This window comes from Cyclopterus lumpus, chromosome 6, assembly GCF_009769545.1.
Source record: "Cyclopterus lumpus isolate fCycLum1 chromosome 6, fCycLum1.pri, whole genome shotgun sequence".
Taxonomy (NCBI): Eukaryota; Metazoa; Chordata; class Actinopteri; order Perciformes; family Cyclopteridae; genus Cyclopterus; species Cyclopterus lumpus.
Window position 1 is genome coordinate 21,960,474 of NC_046971.1, and position 11,493 is coordinate 21,971,966.

Sequence of the window (11,493 nt, forward strand, 5' to 3'; positions counted from 1 at the left end):
AGTGATGACTCATCAACTTTGACAGGGCAATCATCAAAAAGACAATAGCCTAAACAATGGGGAATTTCTAGTCAACCCAATTATTTGCACATTGCGGCGCTTGAATGCAAAGCTGCAATGTGGATGAACACTGCGTATTCCTTTGGCTATTATTCCTGTCCAGTTCAGTGTTTTGAAACACTGTTTGTATTGTTTCTTCCAGTCATTTTCAGGAATGGAAAAAAAAACTTTTTAATCTGATGATGAGGATGTTGTGGAGCCATTTCCTGTAGTTGTAGAAAGGAACTGCAAAACACAAAACAAAAGTCAAAACATCACTGTAACAGGTTCCTGGCTGTCACATGCAGGTTTCTCCCCCCCAGCACCAAAGGATGAGCATACTCAAGGGTATATTTAGTAATCTTTGTCTCCCGACTGTGCCTCTGCTTCCCTCTCGTGCCTCCACCATATATAGTGCAGAGTCACTCAGGCCTTGATTCCCTGCAGCTGAGGCCAATTAGGCCTATTCCCAGCACCTGTTCCCTGAACCACACCCCTCCGCAGCTGAGCCTAACCACGCCCCAGCCACCACAATCACATTATGAAGGTTCTCATGCGACTAATCCCTTGAAATACTTAAGTTGAGCATTTTCTTGTCTGTTTTATTTTGTACTTTTGTTACATTGTGAGAAATACAAAGTTCTCCCCAAAATACCGTAAAAAGCAATATTGAATTTAAATCCACTTTCGAAAATGTGTTTCTTCATAATCAAATAAATCTTTCAGGGCTGACACAATGGTATTCAAGAAATTGTAAGATTGTTTTTTTTAATTAGGGTCCTCGTGACGACTTCGTCGTAGAGGAACCTATTGTTTTTCGAGGAGTTATTATTTTCCTCTAAGGTTTTCTTTCTGCCTTTTTTAGGGGCTTTATCATATCCCAAAAGTTGTTAAATTTGACATGCGTATCAGGACTGGCGAAAAACTCAACATTTTGGGGGTCTTGCATTTAGGTACAAAAGAATTTCTCTATAGCGCCCCCTAGAGTTGGCAAAGCCCACGTTTTTTCCACCCAAAGACCGATTGACACATTTTTTTCCATTTTCTCCTAAACGCTGGGTCCGATCTCTACGAAAATGTATGTGGTTCATTACTGGTTCAATGCCATCAGAAGCTTGTTGATTTCTCATTGCATTCAGAAGATATGGGCCAATTAACTTCTAAGGGGTGTGGCCTGTTATTTAAAGACACATAACTTCAAAATGACTTTACCTATCCTCACCAAATTGCTAGCATATGTCCACATTGCATCCCTTAGTGTTCCCTAATTTTTTCAGAATATTTGAACATTAGGGGCCGCTGCAGTCAATCGCTTAATATTGCCATTTTTTTGCATTTTTGGACGTTGTAAAACAGCAAACTCCTCCTAGAGCTTAAACCCGATTCATTCCAAATCGGGCAGTGTGATCTAGAGACCTTAGCAATGAAAAGTTATAAAAGGATTTCAAAAATATAAAACTGAGTAGGGTTTGTTGAGTTGTAGTGGATTTATATATACTTGTATGTAAATACGAAAGTTTGTTTTAATTTAATACATAATATTATGAGGAATGTATTATATAAGTATAAGAGAGGATCACTGTTTTGTTGTCCTGTTTGTTGATGACAAATGTAATGATTAACTGTATAATGCATGAGAATGAATGATTTATTGTTTAGACAATAGTTAAAATGGATGCCGATTGAAACCTGAGATGTTGCTTTTATTCTGAAGCAGCATAATAATTTTTATTCTGAAGGGGAATTTCCTGTCCTTGACCGGAAGTGTGAGCTTTGTTGATTTGTTTGTTCTGGAGTCAGAGTTCTATATGGTTCGGGAGACCTCGAGACAGCCCCGGGCTCTACGCTGCGCCTGGCTGAAAGAGGCCTTGGAAGCAACAAGGTGTCCGTCTGTGGAGAGCGCTTTCTTACCAGCTCCACGATCGTGAACACTATATGAATGTTATCTTTGCCATTAAATATTGAACTTTAATTCATTGAATCCTGGATTTCCTGCGGCCACGGGACCCGAAGTTCTGAACATATCTTACAGGTTCTATTTCGAAGAAACGCCATTCTCCATGAAAATGTAAGTTAACTCGGCCATACATTATGTAATCTGCTCCATATTTCTCATATGATATGACATACTGAGCCTGAAGACATCCATGTTAATTTTAATTCTAGTCATGGCGCCATCCAGTGGCAAATTTTTAACCTTTTCTTCACGTTTTGGAGAGTTGTAAAATAGCGAACTCCTCCTAGAGATTAAACCCGATTCATTCCAAAATCGGGCAGTGTGATCTTGAGACCTTAGTAGTGAAAAATTATCAAAGATTTTAAAATATAAAACTGTGCGTAGGGCGCAACGGCAAAGAACACCATTCGCCATGAAATGAACGTTATGTAATCTGTTCCATATTTATCATGTCATGACATACTGACCCTGAAGACATCCATATGATAATATTGCATTCTAGTCATTGCGCCACCTAGTGGCAACATTAAGTTACATGTTTTCTACTGTTATACCCTTCTCCTCACAGATTAATCAGATCCCTCTCAGAATAGCCCTCATATCAGAATAGATTTAAGACCTTGATAATGCTTCACTGTGAAGATTGTATGGATTCGTTGAAGGGCGGCAAGTTGGAGCATCGGCGAAGTTTGATCCTTCGCCGTGACCGAATAAACCAATGTAACATGCTCGAAACGTAACTTAACATACACATTTAAAGTCAAAGATGTAGTTACCTGATACGATTTTAATGCTTCAGAATGGCAATATGGCTCGATGGCGCCGCCTACAAACATTAATTTAAGCATCCCAAGCGCTACATTTCACCTACATTTCTGAAACTTGGTAGGCATATGTAAAATGAAAAGAAAGTCTCTTGGGACCATGCTCTAAATGGTCCCGGAAGTCAGCCATTTTGATTTCTGTGTGATTTTCCCCTAATTCTTGTGTATTTCTTGCCACTATACGTTACTGAACTCCTGATGAAGGAAATTTATCGGATCCACTTCAAATGTATTATGTTGATGCATGTTGTCTCGTGTCATACAGTGGATACAGCAAGTGGTGGACTGTTTGCAAAGTATAATTTCCAGCATCGTTCCATGCGGGAAAAAAGTCTAACTCGTAGACACTTCCTCCGACGGTCGCAGACATTCCCGGGCCGCTTTAGCCGGCGTCCAGCTAGTACCCCTGACGACGTGCGAGGACCCGCACATCGCTGCTTGCGGCTTTAATTGCATTTTTTTGTTTTTAAGGACCCACAGAAATCCTGTTAAAACACCTCATGAGTCACGCCAAATATGACCATTTTTTCATTTTGGTCTATGTGGATTTTGTGACCCACATAGCCTACATGATATGGAACAGGGTTGAGGTTCCTTGCTCCCTTAAAGACAGACAAAAAAGAACATCATGACTTCATTACATAGCACAACATACTCTAATTTGAGAAAAAACCTGGCATCGTGCCTTTATGATAAGGTGGGTAAATGTTGCAAAACAGCTCCAACACGACCTTCTGATGCAATGACACCCGCAGCTGCAAGATACCCAGTAGTGTTGTCGTGTTTCCTGTTTTATTTTGAAGTCCTTGTCTTTCGTGTCCTCTGTTTCTCTTCACTTCCTGTCCCTGTGATTGTCTGCCCTGTTCCTGATTGTTTCCTCCTGTGTCCAATCACCTGCACCAGCCCTCTGTATTTAAGTCCTGTTTGTGTCATTCCCCTTTGTCGGTTTGTCTTGTCTAGATCGTGTGTGTGTGTGTGTGTGTGTGTGTGTGTGTGTGTGTGTGTGTGTGTGTGTGTGTGTGTTCCTGGTTTTTGGAATCCTGTTTAGCAATAAAGTTGCTTTTCCATCGTTGACGGCGTTTGGGTCCAGTGTCCTGTTTGCAGCCCCACATAACAGTAGGTAGGACCAGTCTTAAGGTAAATAAAGGAATATTGTAATGTTAATCCATGAAATGGCAACTTCCACTTTAAAATAAACCACTTAATAGTAAAGTGTAAACAATTAAATTACTTAATTGTTAAACACTTTGATTTGTAGATGATTATGAAAACCAGTTGCAGGTTAAACATGTTTTACTCTATACATTGTAATAGTTGTAAGAGACAAATTAAAATTGCAGTACAATATTTAGTTGCATTTACATGCTGAACTTTAATCAGATGTGTCTAACTTGAATGTTACAAAGATGTAGTTAACATTTGTTATAATAAATACAAGCAAGTTACGGACTGACGTCACATGGATCACACTTTACGACAGGTATTTGCAGCTGTGGAGCCGCACAGTTTTCCGACCGTGTTACAATAACTACTAAATACAATAACTATTACGGACACACACACACAACTTAAAGTATAACATTAACACATTTATAGTTCCGTTCGTGAAAATAAATGAACTGCACCCTACTACCTCTTTTATTGAATTGAAGACCGCAGCTTCAAGTTGTTGGTCCGTCACTCGCTGTCTTTTTAACGTGGGCTATACAAAACCTCAGAATATTGCTCATGGACGCTCCTCTATGCAAGCCACATTCAAAGTTATACAAGTGGTTTTGTATGTTGACATCAGTACAGCCACTATTCTTCATGTTTTGTATAATGTCTAAATGGGGTAACAGGCTGAAGTCCATATTGCGTGCTTCAGTGCAAAAAGGTGTACATCGTCTGAGATTGGGATGAAAAAGGGTGTGCGTCACTCAGTCAGTCATATTTATTGGGAGAGACATGAAAGAAACCCTTACTTTAGTGTTCACGGTCCAATAAAGGTGTATTTAGGAGGAAAGTGAGAAGATAAGAAACATTGTTTAGTCTGGAAAGTGTTGTTCACGTGGGGTGATGGGCACATATCAGGATAGAGATGGGTACCCATAACAAAACACCTGATTTTTTTTGTTTGACATGTGTACAACTTTATATATGGGGCTGTGAACAGGTGTGTGTGTGTGTGTGTGTGTGTGTGTTCTGGAACCTCTATGCCGGTGGGGACTTCAACCTGACTGCACACAGCCCCATGGGGACTCGCGTCCCGGTGGGGACCTAAAATGAGGTCCCCACGGGCAAACTCCTCCCACAAGCTTCAGAACAGTGTCTAGACACGCCCCATGGTTTTTTTCTAGGAAGTCCCCATGAAATCCTTTTCAAGACATCTGTGTGTGTGTATGGCTGCATCTGGGAATGCATTTTAAACTTTGTTTTTGACCAGAGATACTGATAAATAAATTAATACATTTGTAAAAATATGTAAATAAACACATACATAATATGAATATTGATATTGTTATAGTTGCAATTAATATTTAACATTGTAACAATAGTGTATTATTAATTATCTTATGGATATTAATAATAACGGCAATAATATTTTTTCTAAAAGTCTTACTTATGTGTTAGGTTGTAGTGGATTTTATATATATTTGCACATGTAGATAAGAGAAGTTTATGTTTTAAATTAATACATAAAGAAAGATATGATAATTAATTTGGGATATTATGAGGAATATTCTGGAGGAATGTATTGTGAAACATAAGAGAGGATCACTGTTTTATTATTCTGTTTTAATGACAAATGTAATGATTAACTGTATGATGCATGAGAATGAATGAATGTTTTATTGTTTAGACAATAGTTAAAATGGATGCCGATTGAAACCTAATGTGTTGCTTTTATTCGGAAGGCAGGATAATAGGGTTTTATTGTGAAGGGGAACTTCCTGTCCTTGACCGGAAGAGTGAGCTTTGACCTCGCCTGTTTACTAATTGGCGTAGCGAGTAGAACTGCGGCATCCTTTGAACTGACTAATGGAACTAACCTTTAGGTGTGAATTCATTTGCATGACCATACTAATAGCCGAGCATTTGTTCTGGGGACATGGTTCTACTGGTCTGGAGACTCGAGACAGCCCCGGTCTGTGGCTCCCTGGGAGCTGCACTCCGTCTGTGGAGAGTTCCTCCTTTCTGGCCCCACGATCGTGAACGCTACATGAGTATTATCTTTGCCATTAAATATTGTTAAACTTTAACTCGAATCCTGAATTTCCTGCGGCCACGGGACCCGGAGCTTTGAACACGAATCTTACAATTTGGTGACCACCGACGTGAGCTGCTGTGGCCTCGTGGCTGAGGAACTGGGCCCGCTAGATCCACGCCTTCCACACGATGGCCAACTCATTATCGGTAAGCTTGGAACCTGTTTCATCGAATCCTGCATAGCTTAATATAGACACTTTAGCGTGTGGATTGGTGCGGAGCTTGTTGGACCAGGCTAAAACATTTAGCGTGAAAACACGACATAGAATAAGGACTAAGCTAGGTCCGTGGTGAAGATGATGCTCAGTTAGTGTTTTTATGTTTGTTTTGTGTTGTACTGTTAAAGGTGTGTATTTCTGTTGTAAGTCGCACGAGCATATTGAACGAGACTGTTATGCGAAGATAGTGCCCGCATTGTTCCTAAAGAGTTGAAGTCCGTGAGAGCGGCCTGCCGGAGTTTATTAATTTAAACTCCCCACAGTGAGGAGTTAGTGAGCGTTACGTAGAAGCTATTCGCCATAAATCTATTGTCCGCTACAAACATTTCCGCCTTAGACTCTTTAGGGACGCACATTGAATTTAACGTCCAGTAGTCCACAATAGATAAATCGTTCCGCGACGCGACTGATTAGCAGCGTGGAGGGTTCAAGTCCCCCAGCGAAGACTGGCGCAAGAATTGATATGGGCTATTGTAAGAAATAAGATAAATAAGTTACCGTGATAAACCAGTTGTTACAAACAGGTCTGTAGAGTGAAGAGAGCAAGAGCCCACCTACCTTGGGACCGTTTGGGACAGTTTTCTATGCAGTACAGCGTGCTATTGTTGTAAATACTGTAAATATATATATATTCCATAATTAGAAGAGACAAGCATAGGGAAGACAGGATAAGGGTAGAATAGAATCCCACTTATACCATTTTGAGCCCCTGATGAATAAGTAGTTAAACCTTTTTGAGAGAAGAGAGGAAAAAGGAGATCAGAGGACACAGACAAAGGGTTATAAAATAACAATTTTTTTTTTCCCCTGCAAGACCACATGTGGGTCACAAGTGTTTAGAATACACGTCTTTGCCAGTCGAGAGCCATTCACCATCAGGTTTGACACCTAGTGGTTGAACCCCTCCCACCCCCCATGGAGTGCCCTAGGGATTAACCTTATTGGCACCATCATGTAGCAAACGTTGAATAGTGAAAGGACAGTGGTAAACCACTGATGCATTATTCTTTTTGATTTAAGTATTGCCAGTTTATTACAGCAATTGATTTTCTCGTTATTGCCAGTTTTTTTGAATAAAAGTAATTGATTTATTATTTGCTTTACTCATGATTGTCGGATTTTGATTAAGACATATCGTTTTGATTTCTCATCATTACCGGTTTTGATTAAAAGTAATTGTTTTATCGTTTGTTTTTCTCATAATTGGCGGTTTTGGTTCTCATGCCATTTGTTTTTCATTATTGACGATTCTTTGATTAAAAGTAATTGTTTTATCGTTTGCTTTTCTCATAATTGGCAGTTTTTGTGATCATATCATTTGCTTGTTTATGCTGGGCGGTTAAAAGTAATTGTTAAAATTTGCTTAAAATGACGTTTTTTCCCATTGATTTGGTTGAAACGCAGGAGAAGCCTGTATAAGCGTAGAACAGAGTTCCGTTTATACCAATGGGCCCCTGTTAAATGATTTGCTTATTAAAAGTACACAGGAGAAGCCTGTATAAAGTGTTGGACAGAGTCCCACTTATACTGATTGGGCCCCTAGTGATTCATTAGCATAAAATAACAAGTTTTTCCCATTTTGACAGCTGAAGGCTGTATCATGTGCTTTGTGCTTGGCTGTGTGGACTGTACGTAATCGTTGTTCCATTTGCATAAAGTAACACATTTTTCCCATTTTTGTCTAAATTTACATTGTCCTAATTGCAGTGTACAACCTTATTCCCTCTAACCTATTATTGTCCAATTGCAGTGTATAACTTTTTTCCCTTCCTAACTTGAAGTCTTTTCCCAATCGCATCACACTTGCACGTTAGACACATAGTGTGAAAATATTTTATTTTTTAATTTATTCAAAAAAATTAATTTTTAATTTTTTGGATAAATTTTAATCTGAAATTTTATTTTTCCTTCTACATTTACATTTCCTTATATAAAGCCAGTCAGTACCCATTCTCGGAAAATGTCGAGCCAACTTCAATCAAGACTCAGGTCGCTTGGATTGAAGACATCCTCTATGCTGCTATGAACCTGATAGTTCAAGCCAAAAGACTGAATAAGAAGCTGAGGAAATATGTTCAGCAATGTCATACCGAGGGTTTACTTGACGTAACAACCCTGGAGGGGCCCACAGAAGACCAGAAGTTGAGAGTGCTCAAGCTGAAAGACAAACAGAAAGGAAAATTGGTTCACGTCCCGATCAGCAGACGTCACCAGAACCAATGAAGCCATTGTGTAGGCAAGACTGCCACGACATGGCATAGCAGTGAATGAAGACAACACTGCTCGGAGGTGCCAGGAAGAAGCAACACCCCGAAAGACCCCAAAGAAGAAACAAACAGGAATAAAGAGCTGTCAATGGAGACAGCCCCTGTACTTCTGCCATCAGCCCCAGTTCCCACCCCTTCCATCTATCCCATAATATGTTAATACCCTCCCCCGTACGCCCACAGCCCACTTAAAAGAGAAGCTCCACACACCATGGCCCCAGTAGAGAGACTATTAGGAGGCAGTGTAGAGTTTGACTCCACAGAAAGCAGAACAGTCGCAGACCTGATGAACAAGGTCGCACAGCTGCAGAGGGCATTAGCTGGCCGAGAAAAAGGGCAGAGAAAGGGATGCTAGACAAAGTCAGCAAAGAGAGGAGGAAGACAGGGACCTAATGAGAAGAGAATTATGGTGGAAGAAAGAGAGGGAAAGAAAGGCAGAAGAGGAAGCACTGTAACAAGCAGAGCCCCCACCTCCAGCTCTGAGCCTCCAGGGAGCACGACAACACCTCCCGAGGAGAGCAAAGGAAGGCATAAGCTACAAGCCTCCACCACGACAGTCAGATGTCAGTGGCAGCAACAAGCCCAGTGTGCTGTGAAGAAGAGGGAAATGCCAGATTCAGGCACCTATCATGACATTGAGCAATGGCACACCTCAATACAAGCCATATAATCCCAGAGATACTCCCGACATGGCCAACCTAGCCAGCATCAAGCTAAAGTCAGATGAAGAAGCCATGGTGTACCTGAAGAAAGTAGCTGACGCCTGGGAATCAGCTACAGGCACCAGACATGACAGGAACCTGACATACCTGAACATGTGGAAGGCTGCTGTAATAGCAGGTCTCCCGGACAAGATGAGTCGTGAGCAACATACGGTGGGCATAAAGATGCCACCTTTGAAGTGTGGAAGAAACACATCACACACCACATCACTCAGCACCACGAGGATGATGAAAAGGCAACCAAAGATAGGCTGTCAATGAGACTCCTGAAGCTACAGATAGCAAAAGAGGACACAGAGGCTGCTAAGCACGGCCCACAAGCGCGAAAGCAGATGGCTGCTGTTAGCAACCTCATCGTCCAGATCCAGGAAGCAGTGGGCAAAGCCCTGGACCAATATAAAGAAGAGGAGAAAGACAGAGACAAGTCCAGAGGATCCAGAAGAGACAGGTGGCGAGAACCTTGTCGTATCTGTGACAGACTTGGGCACAGGGCTGAGGAATGTTACAGTCGCTCTGATGCAGCTAGAGGCAGAGGAAGCCCACAAAGAGGAGGATTTGGACGACACATTCCAAACCGGAACCAGATGCCTGCAAGAATAGTGCAGGATGAAGATTATGTGGATTTTCTATGAAGAGGCCCAGAGGGCCCGGCGCAGTGAATAATGGTTCCAAATGGGCGAGAACCTATCATCACCTGTGCCATAGTTGCCATGGATTATGACACAACATCCATATGTCATGCCAGAAGATCCCTACCGTTGCACCTACAACTACGCCGCCGCCTAAGAAGAAAAGGAGGGTGAAGCTGAAGTCATCAGAACAGAAGCCATAATTGTAGGAAAAGAAGGAGTTGCAGCTGAATGTTTACTGTCTGCAGACCAACGAGACTGGTATGCACTGCAACCTGACTCTGCCCCTCACATCACACTACTGATCAGAGCAGGTCATGAAGCAAGAAACCTTGGCCAATGATGGAGAAGGTCTCAAAGAAAGGTGGATTCCTACAAATCCCCATATCTGTCCCACCCCCCAATGGTGACTATTGGAGGATACAGCAACACTCGTATTTCAAGGGACAACTCCAACAACAACTTGACAGAAATCATGGAAGGGAACACTCAAATCATCCCTCCACTGATGAAATGTTGGAAGTGCCACCACAAATATGGTCAAGAGGAGACTATGATGTTGGCCACACCACTCAACATAACGTGGTAATGACTTTGAAACCAGATCAAGACACGGTCTGGCGCTATCAATATCCGCTGCAACAAGAACAAAGAGATGGCATTCGAGAGACAATTCAAGGACAATATGAAGCAGGCTTACTCATCGACGCAGAGTCCAACTGGAATACACAGATATTACCAGTCCAAAAATCCGGTAACAGAGGCTGGAGAATGGTTCATGACCTAAGAACCATCAACAAAGCCACAATTGCACAGAACATTCAAGTGCCAAACCCGTAATGCCACAAGGCTACAGAGATAGCCCGGGGTTTGTTTAATGCAGCCCTGAAGCAAGACCTCAAAGACTTCATATTACCGGAAGACACAGTACTTGTAGAGTACGTGGATGATCTGCTGTTAGCTGCAACAACTGCAGCAATTTGTCTTAGAGTGACGAAAGACCTTCTAATGCTGTTAACCAAAGCAGGTTATGAGGTGAAGCGCTCAAAGACTCAGATTGCAAAAATGCAGTGTCATTCCTGGGACAACTGATCTCAGGATACTCGTGCGCTCTGTCTGCGGGACAGAGGTCGGCCATTTTGAGTGCAGCTAAACCAAAGACAGTACAAGAGATGCTGTCATTCCTGGGCCTAACAGGCTACAGTCGACACTACGTTTCTGACTTCACGTCTCTCACACAGCCATTCAGAGACATGCAAACTGAAGCAGGAAGCCGAAACATGGAAGCCCTGCTCACATGGACAAATGATGCAGAAGAGGCATTCGCAAAGACCAAACAAGAAGTTGGCTAAGCCTCAAAGCTGTCTACACCTGACCACAACAGGCCCTTCGACCTTGATGTTTCTGAATCAAGCGGGATAGTGTCCGCTGTTTTGTTTCAGAAAAAGGAGGGAGGAAAGAGACCTGATGTACGACAGCTCGAAGTTAGACCACATCGAAAAAGGTCAAAACAGGTTGCACAAGATTTGGCAGTCCTGAAAAGAGCAATTGAGAAAACTGCTCATGTTGTGATGTGTCTCGAGCTCAA